Source organism: Zalophus californianus, chromosome 6 (genome assembly GCF_009762305.2).
Source record: "Zalophus californianus isolate mZalCal1 chromosome 6, mZalCal1.pri.v2, whole genome shotgun sequence".
In the NCBI taxonomy this organism is placed as follows: Eukaryota; Metazoa; Chordata; class Mammalia; order Carnivora; family Otariidae; genus Zalophus; species Zalophus californianus.
Window position 1 is genome coordinate 38,590,794 of NC_045600.1, and position 18,438 is coordinate 38,609,231.

The window sequence follows — 18,438 nt, forward strand, 5'->3', positions numbered from 1 at the left end:
CAAATTAAATCCAAATTAAGTAGCAAAAAGGAAATACCTAAGAGCTGAAACCAACAAAATAGAAAACAGACAAATGGAGACAATTATTCATTTTCAAAAGTTGGTTTTTTGAAAGATTAATAAAATTTCTAATCCCCTAGCAAGACCATTCAAGAAAAAAAGCACACAAATTACCAATATTAGGAATGAAAAGGGAAACTCACCACAGCTCATATAGATATTAATAGGATAATAAGAGAATGCTATGCATAATATTATGCCAATAAATTCAACAGCTTAGATAAACTGGACAAATTTTTTGAAGAAAAACACAACATATAAAAACTGACACAAGAAGAACCTGACACAACAGAAAATCCGAATAGCCTTATCTCTGTTAAAGAAACAAAACAGGCAAAACCCTGTGGTGGTAGAAACCAGATTAGTGGTTGTCTGTGGAGGATGGAAGAGGCTTGAGGGAACTCTCTGGAACAATGGAAAAGTTCTTATAAACTTTCTGTGCTGGTTACAAGGATGTGTCATTGGCACACTCATAAAATGATGCCCTTATGATCTATACATCTCACTGTGTGTACACTGTATCTCAATTAAGAATAAGTAAGTGGCATCCCTACAACCATGACATAAACATATAAAACTTGAAACATTCGGAAGTTTTAAATTTTAAACATAATTGAAGCAAAAATGTCCATGAGATGTGTTAGCATAATGCTAAAATTACCCTATAACCTTATTTGGAAAATGCTTCTTTTCCTTCTGAATGAAACTTCTGAAGTCAAACCCTAGCATATATCTTTCTGTGATAATGATAATAACTGTGCTGATTTAACCTTCCAGTTTCAGCTTGTGACCCTTCTTCAATGTAATCTTTCTGGAACCACAAAGAAGACATAAGCTCTCCTTCTCTGCTCCCTGGCCTCCAATGTATATCTGCCTCACAGCATTATAAGAGGAAGAAAAACTTATCATATGGGAAGGAGTTCTTTCTAAATCACCTTCCTAAAGGTTAGATAGTATCCAGGGTGCCTGGGTGGCTCAGTTGTTAAGCATCTGCCTTCAGCTCAGGTCATGATCCCAGGGTCCTGGGATTGAGTCCTGCATTGGGCTCCCTGCTCAACGGGAAGCCTGCTTCTCCCTCTCCCCCTGCTTGTGTTCCCTCTCTTGCTGTCTCTGTCTCTATCAAATAAATAAATAAAATCTTTAAAAAAAAAGTATCCAAACTTTATGAAAAATATTATTTATTCTTTGAAACATCAGTCTAAAAATAGTCTTTCTAGTAATGCATAAATATATATGATCATACTTGGTTCTATCAGATAACAATGCAGTTTGTCAACCTCTGTAGCTGTGTTGTGATTGCAGGGCTCTTGTTTGATTGTAGGTTAGGTGGGGTGTACTAAAAAAATATGAACTCTTGGGTAAAAGACGTGTGGTATGCTATTACACACAATAAATAAGGCTTAGCAAGAGATCTTGTAAAGCTTAGCAGTTCTCTAAATTAGTATCAGTAGGTTGGAAGGAAAATAACTTAGCAGTTAGAGATATATGGTCAAGAAAAGCAAGAAAGAAGCCTCTCAGTTTGTGGAAAACTGAACAGGGCTTTGCTTGTCTCCAGAAAAGGTATCAGGAGATGAGAGAAAGGATTAAAAACCTGAAGGGCCAAGGGTTGCAAGGCTTACTGCAAGGTTTGGGGCCAGGAATGAGGGGAAGGGAGGCTTTGGCAAGAATTGCCCTTTTACTCACAGATATCTACATATGAAAACAAGTCCACGTGACGAGGTTTTATTAAATGGCTGCTAGTATTCTCAATTAATATAATCAAGAAATGTAATTCCCTGTCAGGCTTTCTCTATGATATATTAGAGAAGAAGTCAAGATCTAGAGCCAAACTGCCTGGGTCCAAATCCCAGCTCTTCTGCTCATCCCTGAGCACATTACTAACCCTCTCTGTGCCTCAGCCTTAACATCTCTAAACGAGGAATGATAACACCTGATATTTGTTATTTTGAGGATGAAATGAGTTAATGCATGCAAAATGGATACAGCAGTCTCTGATACACAGTATGTGCTCTTAAGAGTATTTTGTGTTACTATGGAATGAATAAGCCCCTCTCTTCCCCTGAGGAAGTGAGTACACAGAAGGGTTAGAGGAAGGAAATAGGAGTCAGGACGCACACACATTCCTCAGACACATCTGAAAGGCTCACAACCTCAATCAGACATTCTGGGGCTTAACATCCATATTCTTAATTGTATGATTAATTAAAATGCTTAATTGATCATAATTATGAGTAATTTTCATGAATTGCATGAATAATTTTCTCCAAGTATATGGTTGAAGTTTTTAAACCTCAGGGTTCTAAGTAAAATAAATTTTTAAAAAAACTAAAGTTGAAGGCAATAGTCATAAAAACAAAGCTAGACCTAGACCCCCAAATCAGGTAGAAACCCTATTCTGTCTTGATTTGCTACATGATCTTCGGAAGCAGGAAAATCTCTTCCTTCTATAAACACTATTGGAGCTGGGAAGACAACTGACCTGGGGTATAAAGGATGAGTCGAAGCGCCCAGGTCTTCACTCACTTATGCAAAAGACATGTCTTAAGCACCTACTACATGGTAAGCACTGTGCTGTATGGAGGAGATACAGCGCAAGTAAGATAAATTCATTTACTACAGCCTGAGGGGTAGATGAACTAACAGACAATTACCACACAGTGTGATAATGACCATGGGAAGCAGGAGAGCCCATCCTATTTGGGGAAGCAGTAGGGAGGGGTCCCTTCCCAGAGGCAGGGACGTCTAAAGCGATTCCAGTAGGAATATCCAGGTGATAGGGGTGGAGAGAAAAGAACTGCAAATAGAGCTGGAGGTTGGAGAAAGCAGTCAATCTGACGTGCTGAAAGGCATGTCTAAAGGACAGAGTACAGAGTTTTGAGGCAGAAGAGATAATGCCACAAAGGTAGGCAGGGTCCAAGTCCTTATGTTTACATTAAGGAGTTTAGATCTGTCTTGAGAGAGATGAGAGGGTGTGGGGGGTTTCTAGCAGGAGTCAGACATGGTGATATCCACATTATACAAAGATCGCTGTGGCTATCGTGGAAAAAATGAGTTGACGGGGACCAAGACTAGGGGAAAGTTAATTGATCATCATCCCAATGAGAGATGATCCAACCCGTGACGAGGATAGTGGCAGAGTGACTATCAAGGACCGGCAGACGTGGTAATAGATTGGATATGGGGGATGGTAGCAACAAAGGGTGAAGCCAGACTCGGATCTCTGCATGGGGCAACTGCACAGAGGAAGGTGGCCGGTTCCCGAGAGAGGGGACACTGGTGTAGAGTTGGACATGGTGAGTTACATTTCTGATGAGTTTTTAAAAGGTTTCAAAAAGTTGTTAAAAATGGTTAAAAGGACCTGAAGACATCCAAGTGGAAGAAGTGGACATGTGGGCCAAAGATACAGACTGGGAAACATCAGCATCAAAAAGGTACCTGGAGCCCTGGGCAGCCCCAGGAGGCCAGGGCAGAGGGCCTCTCGCGGCTGGAGGGATGGGGCTGTGCAGTGGGGGGAAGGCTGGAGGCTGTGCTGCTGGGATAACAGAGGCTGTGTTTCGCAGGAGGTAAGTCAGGGGATAAAACTTCAGTGAGGTCATCTTCTTAGCTGGTTAACGATGAGCGTAATAAAGCCAGCTCCTGGGAGTGATCTATCAATTCTAAGAAAGCCAATTAATTTTATTCTTTTCTAGAGTTCAGTTTAGCATTTCAAATAATTTGTAAATGAATTTGCATCCTATTTGTAAGTAAATGCTTCCAGTGATAAAGACTTCCAAATGAGAGAATATGGCTACACTAATAGAAATTAATCAACATTATTAGGAAATCAGCAGCAGCTGCTTTGAGGGGAGGTGAAGGAGTATAGTATCCCGTGTGACTCAGGAGCCCCATACCCAATCTAAGTCTGAGAGGCGTTATACTTGTGTCACATGGGAAGGAACATTTTCTTTGTGCAAGGAAAGTTTCATATGGGACTGTGGGATTATGTTCTAGATATCTACTTAATAAATTATAATACTAGAACATTTTATGTGAAAAATAAAATGTTTCTACCCTCACTGAAACAAAAACATGGTAATCTTTAATGGGTATTACTTTTCTCAGCATGGCCCAGCCTTACAATTTCATAGACTTTTCATATTTGAAATGCACAGTGCCATCTAATGGCCACAAACCATAAATCAAAAGACAGGAAGAAAAAGGATCAGAATTAAAATAATACTAATAAACACAAGTAATATCAAACAAATTTCAAGTTCCAAAATTGTTTAGTCAATGGACCTTGCATACAACAATTGTATCTTTTTCCTAATCAATGTCATGTGAGTTATAAATGATCATATCGCATAGATAACTAGAGATGATATTTTAAATTTAAACAATTCACGACACATCTATAACCATAAATTATATTTACATTTTTTTAAATCACAAAATCATTAGAAACAATGTGTTCAAGAAATACTATGTCCAAGTAGGATGATTTTTTTAAAAAGAGGTAAAATCAGGAGTACCCCTAACGGACTTTATCTTGATTTTCATAAGGCATGACCAGTCATTCTAGAAAATGATGATTCCAAGCACTCTCCCAGGAGCCCCTAAGACTGGGGAGATTATGGGGCACTGAAGGAATCTTGGACTCTAAAGAAAGGGAAGCTAGTGGGGTGCCTGGGTGGCTCAGTTGTTAAGCATCTTCCTTCAGCTCAGGTCATGATCCCAGAGTCCTGGGATCAAGCCCCATGTTGGACTCTCTGCTCAGTGGAAAGTCTGCTTCTCCCTCTCCCACTCCCCCTGCTTGTGATCCTGCTCTCGCGCTCTCTCTCTGTCAAATAAATAAATAAAATCCTAAAAAAAGAAAAGAAAGGGAAGCTGGCATCCATTGGTTCTGTTTTGGAAAGCTGTAGCACATGGCATGACCCCGCTACAGCCCCACTCTGGGTCAAAGGAATTTTCCATTGCTCACACGCCACCCAACTCGGGGGGCATAAGGAGGAGAAGGGAGGGGAGGAACATGGCTGTGTACTGTCTTAAGTTAATCTCCCCCGAGGAGCAGCCAGGCTTGCTACTCCAAGAACAATGCCTCAAAGACTGAGCCTTGGGTGTGGGGCTGCCAAGCCACATGAGTCACCTTCCCTTCCAGCTCAGTGGCCTCTTCAAGGCTAGCTCTCTTTGATCTCAGCCCTTCTGAGGTGGTGTGAACCCTATGTTATAGGAATTGATAACTCCCATAAGAATCGCTTTAAAAATATCCTGCTCTACTGGGTGGTATATGCAACTGATGAATTATTGAATTCTACATCTGAAACTAATGATGTACTATATGTTGGCTAATTAAATTTAAATAAAAAAAATCTGCTCTAATTGAAAAGGTTTTTTTTAAAGTATGCTGTTTCACCCTTCCCTCATCAAGTAGGACATTAACATGACAAAAATTCCACTAAAATGTCATGATGTGTAAAAGTGATATTTTAAACCTTTTTTTTTAAGATTTTTTTTTTATTTTTATTTATTTGATAGAGAGAGAGTGAGAGCAGGAACACCAGCAGGGGGAGTGGGAGAGGGAGAAGCAGGCTTCCCACGGAGCAGAGAGCCCGATGTGGGGCTCGATCCCAGGACCCTGGGATCATGACCTGAGCCGAAGGCAGACGCTTAATGACTGAGCCACTCAGGTGTCCCTAAAAGTGATATTTTACCATTTAGTCTTTCCCTAAGTTCTTTGGGGAACGAAGATCACACATTGCTTTATGCAATACTGCAAATATTTCTTGAATTAACTTCCAGGCTTATCAGAATGCAAGGGGGATTCCAGTAATGCAAAAGCTACACACAAAAAAAGCAGTTTAAACAAAAGGGTTAAAAACATAAGTTATTTATCAAGGGCTTATTCCTTTATATGGAGATCATTAGAAATGATTATTTCTGCAAATTGGCAGCAACATCGATACTAAGTCATTTCCTTGCTTTCTTCTTGGACTCAGATAAGATCCTAAAATGTGCTGGAAAGGGAGAAGAAGTAAGAGGTGTGATAAGCAATGACTTGTGAGTAAGCTTGAGAACCATGGGCTAGATGCTATGGAGACCAACATATCATTACTAGGCTGCACCATGCTCTGGGAACTGGATTAGGCATCTTGCGTACATTATGTCATTTAAGCCTCACAACCATCCTTTAAGATAAATGTTAATATTCCATTCTGAAGCACAGGAAAAAAATCGTTTGCAGTTTAGGTTAGTTACTGAGGTCCCACAGCCAATAAGAGGCAGAGAAGTTAAGTATATTCTCAGATAACTATGTGGCTTCTGTCCTCTGGCTGGTCTAAGTACTGGCAACAGCAGTATCATCTCGTAATTTTTCCAAGGGAGATGTTTTTAAAAATCTCTTTCAATAATTCTGTTCAGCAGAGAAGTCTGAGAACCTCTTTATTGGACCTGGAAAAAGGTCTTTAGAGATATGCCATAGGACTCTCTTTGATCTTTCTTCTACTTCTTTTGCATTTTTAAAAAAATATAATATTTTTGTTGTTTTCTCTTTTTATAAAAGCATCCATTCTAAATTATTTTTCAGAAGATACATACAACCATTAAAAAGAAAAATGAAAAGGGTGCCTGGGTGGCTCAGTCGTTAAGCATCTGCCTTCGGCTCAGGTCATGATCCCAGGGTCCTGGGACTGAGTCCCACATCAGGCTCCCTGCTGGGCGGGAAGTCTGCTTCTCCCTCTCCCACTCCCCCTGCTTGTGTTCCCTCTCTCGTTGTGTCTCTCTCTGTCAAATAAATAAATAAATAAAATCTTTAAAAAAAAAAAAAAAAGAAAGAAAATGAAAAATGACTAGGAGCCTGGCCACTCAAGGTAAACACTGACTTTCTTGGTACATCTCTTTCCAGACCCTTTTCTATCTTTATACACATCCACACATACTTTGACAGTAGAATCAGAAATGCATAATATTACATGATTTGTTTTCATTTTTCAATGTACCATACACATCTTTTCAGACAATAAGTAGATCTATAACAACACATTGAATGCTCATCTTATGCTCCATCAAACAAATCTACCACCTAGTTAACATCAACATTTAGCCAAATCTAGTCAACATTTTGATTAGTGACTTAAATGAAGGAGTATGTTAATCAAATATTTGGATGACATAAGCTGGGAGAGCTGGCTAATACGCTAGATTTAAAGAATTACTGTCAATTATCTGGAGGGAAGATGGCGGAAGAGTAGGAAACCCTCGTTTCATCTGGTCCCTTAAAATCAGCTAGGTAGCTATCAAACCATTCTGAACCACTGTGAATTCTGAGATCTAAGGAAAAATTGCTGCAATTCTAGAAATAGAAATGTGACCACTTTTTGCATGGTAGGAGGTGCAGAGAAGTGAACCTGAGGGGATATTTCGGAAGATAAACCATGGGGGGAGGGAACCTCTATAAGTCAGCTAGCTACCAGGAAGTGATATAGCAGCAGAGTGCAAAACTGGAACTTTTAGACGTCTCTCCAGTGGGAGATGTCCCTGCCTGAAAGTGCTCAGGTGTCAAAGTGGGACAGAATCCTAGGTGGGACAGTGTGGTCTCAGGATCCCCAGGGTCACAGAAAGAATGGAGGTGCCTGAGTGCAGCAGAGTTCCCAAGCATTGGAGCAGGGAAGCAGGCTATAATCAGCGAGCCCGGGAGTGGGCTCTCAGCTGGGTGTTGCCATAAACCACAAACCGGGACATGATCAGGTGACTGCTCTCCAAGTAGGGGCCCAACAGGCAGCAGAACTGCAGTGGCCCTCCTCCCTCCTGTGGGAAGATTGGCATGGGTGCAAACCTCAGGAGTCTACAGTTTTGCACACACAAATGTGATTGACTGCTTTTCCCTGAGGGGGCCATGATCCTTCAGCTCTAGGGCTAGAGATTGGGGCATGCCATTTTCATTTTTTTTCATCCTCTAAAGTGGCATGGAAAGCCTTCAGGGAACAAAAGCCACATACAGCAACTGAAGCAGCTTATATTGAGCCAGGCCCCTGGCAAGGAGCAGTGCAACTCCGTCCAGGCAAAGACACCTGAGAATCAGTGCAACAGGCCCCTCCCCCAGAAGACCAAGTGGAACATCAGGCAAACACTAAGTTTGTGGATCACACAGAACTGAAAAACTCCTGCACTGGGGAAAAATAGTATATAGAATTCGAGGGGTTTTTTTCTCATGACTAGTCTTTCAGTTTTAAATTTTCTTTTTTCTTTTTTTTTTCCTTTCCAACTAGTTTCTTGTTTTATCAATTCTTTGTTTTTAAGTCTTTTTTTAATTTTCATTTTTGCATTTATATTTTATAGATATATTCTTCATTTTTGGCTTCCTTTCACTGTATTCAATTTTATTTGTGTGTGTATATATGTTTATATATAAGGTTTTCTTTCTTTATAATTTTGGGATTTAGTGTCTTCTAAAAAACAGACCAAAATACACCCAGGACCAAGTGTATCATCCTGTTTTGTCCACCTGTGAGATTATATTCTCTCTTTTTTCCCTTTTTTGTTCTTTTCTTTTTTGGTTTCATATCTCTTCGGATTTTTCTCGTGTGTATTTCGCTGGGGTTGTGGTTGATATTTCTTATTTTGTTCTCATTCTTCTATTTTTCTCTGGACAAAATGACTAGAAGGAGAAATTCACAACAAAAGAAAGAACCAGAGGTAATACCCTGTGCCATAAATTTAATTGATATGGATATAAGTAAAATGTCTGACCTAGAATTCAGAAAAACGATTATAAAGATACTAGCTGGTCTTGGAAAAAGCATAAAAGACACTAGAGAATCCCTTAGTGCAGAAATAAAAGAACTAAAATCTAATCAGGCCAAAATTAAAAACACTTGAACTGAAATGCAGCCTAAAATGGACACTCTAATGGCTAGGGTAAATGAGGCAGAAGAGAGAGTCAGTGACATAGAAGACAAAATAATGGAAAAGAGAAAAACAACTAATGAAAAAAAAAAAGAAAAACAACTAATGGAACATGAGGGGAGGCTTTGAGAAATCGGCAAATTCAATAAAGCAAAACAGTATTGGAATTATTGGGGTTCCAGAGGAAGAAGAAAGAGAGAGGGACAGAAGGTGTATTTGAGCAAATCATAGCTGAGAACTTCCCTAATCTGGGGAAGGAAACAGGCATTCAAGTCAAGAAGGCATAGAGAACCCCCCTCAAAATCAATAAAAATAGATAATCACCCCAACATATTAATGAAGCCTGCAAATCTCAGAGATAAAGAGAAAATCCTGGAAAGAAGCTTGAGACAAGAGGTCCTTAACATACAAGGGTAGAAACATTAGGCTGGCAGCAGACCTATCCAGGGACCTGGCAGGTCAGAAAGGGCTGGCATGATATATTCAGGATACTAAATGAGAAAAACATGCAGCCAAGAATACTTTATCCAACAAGGCTGTCATTCAGAATGGAAGGAGAGATAAAGAGCGTCCAGGACAAACAGAAACTAAAAGAATTTGTGATCACTAAACCAACCCTGCAAGAAATACTAAAAGGGATCCTGTAAGTGAAGAGCGAGCCCAAAAGTAACACAGAACAGAAAGGAACAGAGACAATATACAGAAACAGGGACTTTACAGGTAATACAATGACACTAAATTCATATCTTTCAATAGTTACTCTGAATGTAAATGAGCTAAATGCTCTAGTCAAAAGACAAAGGGTATCAGATTGGATAAAAAAGGAAGACCCATCCATATGCTGTCTATAAGAGACTTATTTTAGACCCAAAGACTCCACCAGATTGAAAATGAGGGGGTAGAGAAACATTTATCATGCTAATGGACATCAAAAGAAAGCTGGGGTAGATATCCTTACATCAGTCAAATTAGACTTTAAACCAAAGACTGTAGTAAGGGACGTAGAGGTTCACTATATCATATTTAAAGGGCCTATCCAACAAGAAGATCTAACAATTATAAATATTTATGCTCCTAACTTGGGAACAGCCAATTATATAAACCAATTAATAACAAAATTAAAGAAACACATTGATAATAATACAATAATAGTAGGGGACTTTAACGCCCCACTCACAGCAATAGACAGATCATCTAAGCAGAAGATCAACAAGGGAATAGGGCTTTGAATGACACACTGGACCAGATGGACTTCACAGATATATACAGAGCATTCCATCCTAAAGCAACAGAATACACATTCTTCTCGAGCGCACATGGAACATTCTCCAGAATAGATTACATACTGAGTCACAAATCAGGTCTCAACTGGTACCAAAAGACTGGGATTATTCTCTGCATATTTTCAGACCACAATGCTTTGAAACTTGAACTCAATCACAAGAGGAAATGTGGAAGGAACTCAAACACTTGGAGGTTAAAGAGCATCCTACTGAAGAATGAAAGGGTCAACCAGAAAATTAAAGAAGAATTTTAAAAATTCATGGAAACAAATGAAAATGAAAACACGACTGTTCCAAACCTTTGGGATGCAGCAAAGGCAGTCCTAAAAGGGAAGTACATAGCAATACAAGGCCTTCTCAAGAAACTAGAATAAAGTCTCAAATACACAAGCTAATCTTACACCTAAAGGAGCTGGAGAAAGAACTGCAAATAAAGCCTAAACCAAGAAAGAGATGAGAAATAATAAAGATTAGAGTAGAAATCAATGAAATAGAAACCAAAAGATCAACGAAACTAGACGCTGGTTCTTTGAAAGAATTAATAATATCGATAAACCCCTACTAGACTTATCAGAAAGAGCACTGGGTGTTATACACAACTAATGAAACATTGAACACATCAAAAACTAATGATGTATTATATGTTGGCTAATTGAACATAATAAAAGTAAATAAATAATAAAAAAAAGGAAAAGAGAAAGGACCTAAATTAATAAAATCATGAATGCAAGAGGAGAGATCACGACCAACACCAAGGAAATACAAACAATTTTAAGAACATATTATGAGCAACTTTATGCCAACAAATTAGGCAAGCTGGAAGAAAGGGATGCATTCCTAGAAACTTATAAACTACCAAAACAGAAACAGGAAGAAATAGAAAACCTGAATAGACCCATAACCAGCAAGGAAATTGAAGCAGTCATCAAAAATCTCCCAACGCACAAGAGTCCAGGGAGGGATGGCTTCCCAGGGGAATTCTACCGAACATTTAAAGAAGAACTAATGCCTATTCTTATGAAGCTGTTTCAAAAAATAGAAATGGAAGGAAAACTTCCAAACTCATTCTATGAGGCCAGCATTACCTTGATCCCAAAACCAGACAAAGACCCCACCAAAAAGGAGAATTACAGACCAATATCCCTGATGAACATGGATGCAAAAATTCTCACCAAAATACTAGCCAATAGGAATCAACAATACATTCAAAGGATTATTGACCATGACCAAGTGGGATTTATTCCTGGGCTGCAAGGCTGGTTCAACATCTGCAAATCAATCAATGTGATACACTACATTAATAAAAGAAAGGACAAGAACCATATGATCCTCTCAACTGATGCAGAAAAAGCATTTGACAAATACAGCATCCTTTCTTGATTAAAACTCTCCACAGTGTAGGAATAGAGAGAACATACCTCGATACCATAAAAGCCATCTACAAAAAGCTCACAGCGAATATCATTCTCAACAGGGAGAAACAGAGCTTTTCCCCTAAGGTCAGGAATACGACAGGGATGCCCATTCTCACCACTGTTGTTCAACATAGTACTAGAAGTACATACTTCTAGCCTCAGCAATCCGACAACAAAAAGAAAAGACCATTCAAATTGGCAAAGAAGAAGTCAAACTCTCACTCTTCACAGATGACATGATACTTTATGTGGAAAACCCAAAAGACTCCACCCCAAAATTGCTAGAACTCATACAGGAATTCAGCAACATTGCAGGATATAAAATCAATGCCCAGAAATCAGTTGCACTTCTATACACTAACAATGAGACAGAAAAAAGAGAAACTAAGGAATCAATCCCATTTACAATTGCACCAAAAACCATAAGATACCTAGGAATAAACCTAACCAAAGAGGTAAGGGATCTGTACTCTAAAAACTACAGAACACTTATGAAAGCAATTGAGGAAGACACAAAGAAATGGAAAAACATCCCATGCTCATGGATTGGAAGAATAAATATTCTTAAAATGTCTATGCTACCCAGAGCAATCTATATATTCAATGCAATCCCTATCAAAATACCATCGACATTTTTTTTTAAGATTTTTATTTATTTATTTGTCAGAGAGAGAGAGACCACAAGCAGAGGAAGCAGTGCAGAGGGAGAAGCAGGTTCCTGGCCGAGCAAGGAGCCCGATGTGGGGCTCAATTCCAGGACCCTGGGAACATGATCTGAGCCGAAGACAGACACTTAACCAACTGAGCCACCCAGGCATCCCACCATCGACATTTTTCACAGAGCTGGAACAAATAATCCTAAAATTTGTATGGAACCAGAAAAGACCCCAAGTAGCAAGAAAACCAAAGCTAGGGACATCACAATGCCAGGCTTCAAGCTTTATTACAAAGCTATGATCATCAAGACAGTATGGTACTGGTGCAAAACAGACACATAGATCAGTGGAACAGAAAGGAGAACCCAGAAATGGATACTCACCTATGGTCAACTCATCTTCAACAAAGCAGGAAAGAAACATCCAATGGAAAAAGAACAGTCTCTTCAACAAATGGTGCTGGGAAAATTGGACAGCCACAGGTACAAGAATTAAACTGGACCATTTTCTTACATCATACACAAAAACTCAAAATGGATGAAAGACCTAAATGTGAGATAGGAATCCATCAAAATCCTAGAGGAGAACACAGGCAGCAACCTCTTCAACCTCAGCCTTAGCAATTTCTTGCTAGACAGGTCTCCAAAGGCAAGGGAAACAAAAGCAAAAATGAACTCTTAGGATTTCATTGAGATAAAAGCTTCTGCACAGCAAAGGAAACAGTCAACAAAACTAAAAGCAACCTACAGAATGGGAGAAGATATTTGCAAATGACATATCAGATAAAGGGCTAGTATCCAAGATCTATAAAGAACTTACCAAACTCAACACCCAAAAAACAAATAATCCAATCAAGAAATGGGCAGAAGACATGAACAGACATTTCTCCAAAGAAGACATACAAATGGCCAGCAGACACATGAAAAAATGCTCAAGGTCACTCATCTTCAGGGAAATACAAATCAAAACTACAATGAGATACCTCACACCAGTCAGAATGGCTAAAATTGACAAGTCAGGAAACAACAAATGTTGACGTGGATGCGAAGAAAGGGGAAACGTCTTACACTGTTGGGAATGCAAGCTGGTACAGCCACTCTGGAAAACAGTATAGAGGTTCCTCAAGAAGTTAATAGAGCTACCCTATGGCCCAACAACTGCACTAGGTATTTACCCCAAAGATACAAATAATGATCCGAAGGGGCACATGCACCCTAGTATTTATAGCAACAATGTCCACAATAGCCAAACTCTAGAAAAAGCTGAGATGTCCATCAACAGATGAATGGATAAAGAAGTGTGGTATATATACAATGGAATATTACTCAGCCATCAGAAAGGCTGAATACCTACCATTTACATTGACGTGGATGGAACTGGAGGCTATTATGCTGAGTGAAATAAGTCAATCAGAGAAAGACAATTATCATATGGTTTCATTCATATGTGGAATATAAGAAACAGCACAGAGGATCATAGGGGAAGGGAGGGAAAACTGAATGGGAAATAATCTTCAGCTGTTTTGGAAACCAAGTGATTTGATCTTCTTGGCAAGTGACGTGTGTTTGTACAAGCTGGACAGAGGGAATTCTGCCATTTCAGTGTGGGCTGAGGCCTCATGTCCCAAACTGGATGTAAAGACAACCTGAGGTGGGCTGGGTGAACCTACAGGGAGGGCACACTGGGCGGCCTTTCCCCTGCTTCTGGAAGGAAAAGTTGGGACCAGCCCTTCACAAGCCTGGTCTTTGTTGCTGTCATCCTTGCTCCCCAGCCAGGCTCTTGGACTCTGGGGTGCTGTCCCTGCCATGGTCATTTGAAATTAGGTACAAAGGGCCTGCAGGTAGCCGGATGCATCTGCTCTGGGCAGTAGTTGGCAGGACCTCTAAAGAGGGAGAGTTCTATCAGGCGCCTGGGTGGCTCAGTTGGTTAAGCGACTGCCTTCGGCTCAGGTCATGATCCAGGAGTCCCTGGATCGAGTCCCGCATCGGGCTCCCTGCTCGGCAGAGAGTCTGCTTCTCCCTCTGACCCTCCCCCCTCTCATGTGCTCTCTCTCTCTCTCTCTCTCTCTCTCTCATTCTCTCCGTCTCAAATAAAAAAAAACAAATCTTTAAAAAAAAAAAAAAGAGGTAGAGTTCTATCAATCCATGCAGCTGTGGCCAATTGGGCATTTTGGGTTTTGCCCCAACAGATGCTTGTTGCCAGCTTGGGAGAGTAATAAAGATTAGTTTACATATAATTAATTTTGCAACTTCCCACTTTCACTGATCACTTGCAACTGTAAAACACAGGGATCCTCATATATACACATGATTCCTGCAGAACTTAAAAAACATTGAGTCATTACATGGTTTTGTGAATCGATGGGGAAGAGCCTTTGGTGGTGGTATTTTGATGGAAATTTCTCCTTATCGATTGGACCAGAGTTTAGTCTATTAACACTTTTCCCTAAGGGCAATCATTTACTCTCCTCCTAATTTACTAGGTGGTCTATCTAAAATGCATGTCACCTTCCTGCTTGATAAATTGTAGGTTCTGGGACTGTTGGGCTCAAAGTGAGCTGTGGGCATAGTTATTCCACCACTGATCATTATTAAACTCTTTGTCCACCTGTGTACAATCTGGTAAGAAAAACCTAAGAGTGTTTACACCTTTTATTGATCTTTCCATAATCTTTGTGGACTGAAATCAGTTATAAACCAAGATACTCATGCTCAGTGTTGATTGTCAAGGCCCGTTCCCACCCTCAGTCACAAGGCTTATGAGGAACCTGCACTTCATACCACTGTGTTTCAAGGTCAGGAATTACAGTCCATTAATGGATCAGAAATAGCACCTATTCCAATTACAAGGAATAGAGAGATGGGCTTTCTCTGGCACATGAATTCCAGGTTTTCCTTAGTATCAAAACCAGAATGGCATTAATACAGAGCTGATCCTATCTGTTATTATCACAAAGAAAATCTAGATGTTCTGCATCTAAAATCATCAACTTTCTAGTTTTATATATATTACATTTTTAAATTTACGTATATACTTCTTGGTATAAAAAGCTAGATGTTCTATGACTGAGTTACTGAGATTTGCTTATGGATAAAATGGATGTGTGGTTATGAGGTTTAAATAATTTTCAGGCTAAAGTCATTGAGGCTGTACTGTATCATCTTGTTAGAGCAAACACCAAATTAGTTCTTAAGGAGAATCTGAGTACTAACAGATGGTCCTTTCCTAGCCCACCTCCAAGTGAAGGTGCAGTGGCCTTCTGTCCACCATATGTCCTTGTTACGCACCTCAGATTTAATAAGAAGTTGTCAATCCCTCCCTAGTTTGCTTGATTATTAAAACATATGGCTCTGGGTTTAATTGGCAACACAGAGGTTCTGTGCTTGATGAACTTATCAGGATGTTTAATCTTGGAAATCACCACTGCTCTTGACTATTGAAAACTTCGGGAAAAGAGCATTATCTATGGTAGATTACCTGAGGGATAGCAGTGCATCCATTCTTTTCTAACAGTGGTTTTCAAATTTCTTTTTTAACCCTAGAATCCTTCTTCAAACCATGTTTTTCTAGAATTCTAGAGTCACAGAATGGGATGTGGGGAAGGGATGGGAAGCTCGAAGTCCCACCACTGATGGGACCCTGACAGCACAGCTTGAAAACCATTGCTAGATCCTCTTAACACTCATCCACAGACACTGGGGCAAAGAACCATAGAGTGGCACCCAGTTTGGATCACAGAGCCTCCCTAGAGTGGCTTCACTGAACTGGGCTTTCACCAAACATCATTATATCTCCTTTTGGCAGATGTTGTAAGAAACAATCCTAGGAAATGACTACAATATTTACTTCAAGGATATTGTTGAAGATATTGTTTACCTGGTTTTATAACATCTTCTCTGGGAGAACCCCAAGGAGAAAATGTTTCCTGTTCTTTGCACCAGAAATCGTTTAAATTCTTCTGGGCTAATGGTTTGTTTTTCTCTCATGAATGCAGTGATTCATCATTCTCTCTTTGGGCTGGCCACTAGAAAGCTGAAGCAATCCTGCAGACCACCCTGAGCAAGGCACAGGCTTTCATGGCAGGTGCTTCGTGAACCAATTTCTCTTCCAACTCCTGCTTATTTTACAAAATGTATTCTTTTTGCCTTCATACTTTTGCTTTGAAGTATTTTTTTGTGTGTTGTTCTATTGCATATTTTTTTAAATTTTATTTATTTATTAGAGAGAGAGCACAAGTAGGCAGAGCAGCAGGCAGAGGGAGAGGGAGAAGCAGGCTCTCTGCTGAGCAGGGAGCTTGATGTGGGGCTCAATCCCAGGACTCTGGGATCATGACCTGAGCCGAAGGCAGCCGCTTATCAACTGAGCCACCCAGGCACCCCTCTATTGCATATTTTAAAGCCACTCTCAATCCTTTAAAAAAATTATGATTTTTTTAAAGATTTTATTTATTTATTTGACAGAGACACAGCGAGAGAGGGAACACAAGCAGGGGGAGTGGGAGTGGGAGAAGCAGGCTTCCCGCTGAGCAGGGAGCCCGATGTGGGCCTCGATCCCAGGACCCTGGGATCATGACCTGAGCCGAAGGCAGATGCTTAACAACTGAGCCACCCAGGTGCCCCTAAAAAAATTATGATTTTTAAGTAAGCAAACTCTTTGATGAGAACAACTACTAACTCAAGCCATTTTCAAAGGAAGGAAACCAGAATGATGAGAGTCTAGATCCAGAGAGGACCATGACAAGGAACCTTATAAGCATGTATGGTGTGAAAATAAAAATCTTGAGATGAACACAATAGCCATTTTCAGATTCTCAAAGAGCAAGGAGTAAGTGAATTCTGTATCATTGTAGAGAATGAACTTAGAATATACGATGGTCATTACCAAAGAAGCTGTTGAGTAGTTAGAACTGGAAAAGGAATGGACCTCACAAAATGGTGAATTCCTTGTCTCAAGAAGTATTCAAGCAGAGCCCAAATGATCCCCTCATTGGGAAGTTACAAAGGTATAGTGGACAACATTTTTTTTTTTAACCGTGGGGGAGTCTTCCAGTAAGGACCTGATAGACAAATTCTAAAAGGGCTGTAACATTTAGTGGACACCCTTTGAATGCTTAGCCAGACTGCACTTCCCCTCCTTTGGAGAGTCCCTTCCACTTTTACTGAGGGGTGAATGTAGGCAACCAGGTGTGTGTCGTGGGACCTTTCCCCACCCCTGTCACAATAGATTGAAGTAGGACCGGACCCCTGACCCAACCTGGAGTCTCTCTTGAACCAGAGAACATGTATGCTGTAGTCAGCAGGAGCTGTAAGGTGATCCAGCACTGGTTCCCGAGTCCGAGCTGTGGCAACCCAAAGCCATGCAAAGCCCAAGACTTGGATGACCAAAACTAAGAGCCTTGCGGAAGCAGGTGGCCTGCCGAAGTGCAGAGAGAAGGGAGCTGCCTGATGACTTTGACTCATGTGAGAGCCAGATCTATTTCCTTCAGTTCCTTCCTTGTGCCAGATTCCTCATCTCGGAACAATAGCCACCCCTTTACTAAAGCTGGCTTGGGTTTCTGTTCCTTGCATCACAGAAATCCTTACTAAAATCAAAGAGAATTCCCCAGATGGATTATGAGGCCAGCGTAGGATAGTGGCTCCCAAAGATGGGTGATCATCAGGTTGCTCTGAGTAAGCTTCCTGGGCACCAGCCCCTGGAGATTGTGATTTAGTGGCAAAAGGCAGATGGAATGTGTATTTTTAAACACTGCCCTCCCCCCTAACGATTTTGCTACTTGGCCAGTTTGGAAACCAACTGGATAAGGTATCATCTAGAATCCTGGTCCCTTTAAAGTCCCAAACTTTGGTTTAGAATTTGACACAATGCAGCCATCCTTGCAGTACTCTTCCTACAGAAAGAAAACCAAAATTTTAAATACAACCACCACAAATTCAGATTTACTATTCAGAGAGAAAGGCCAGGGACCCCTGCAACCATCCAAGGATACACACTCTCCAGATTGAATATTAAGCAGTCAATATTGATCAGCACACATGACAAGTACAGGTTCCCAGGGTGCTGGGGCAAGGTATTTAAACATTTAAATCAGTGATCCAGATAATGGAATTCAAAGTATGTTCATTCAGTTTATTGATGCTGTCCAAC

General features: G+C 40.2%; 1 non-coding gene across 1 annotated transcript; it reads right to left on the reverse strand.

The window, feature by feature from the left end:
• Positions 1-17,328: 17,328 nt before the first annotated feature.
• Positions 17,329-17,384, reverse strand: LOC113910658. Its single transcript, XR_003516160.1, has one exon. It is a non-coding gene; the product is annotated as a U7 small nuclear RNA (small nuclear RNA).
• Positions 17,385-18,438: the final 1,054 nt, after the last annotated feature.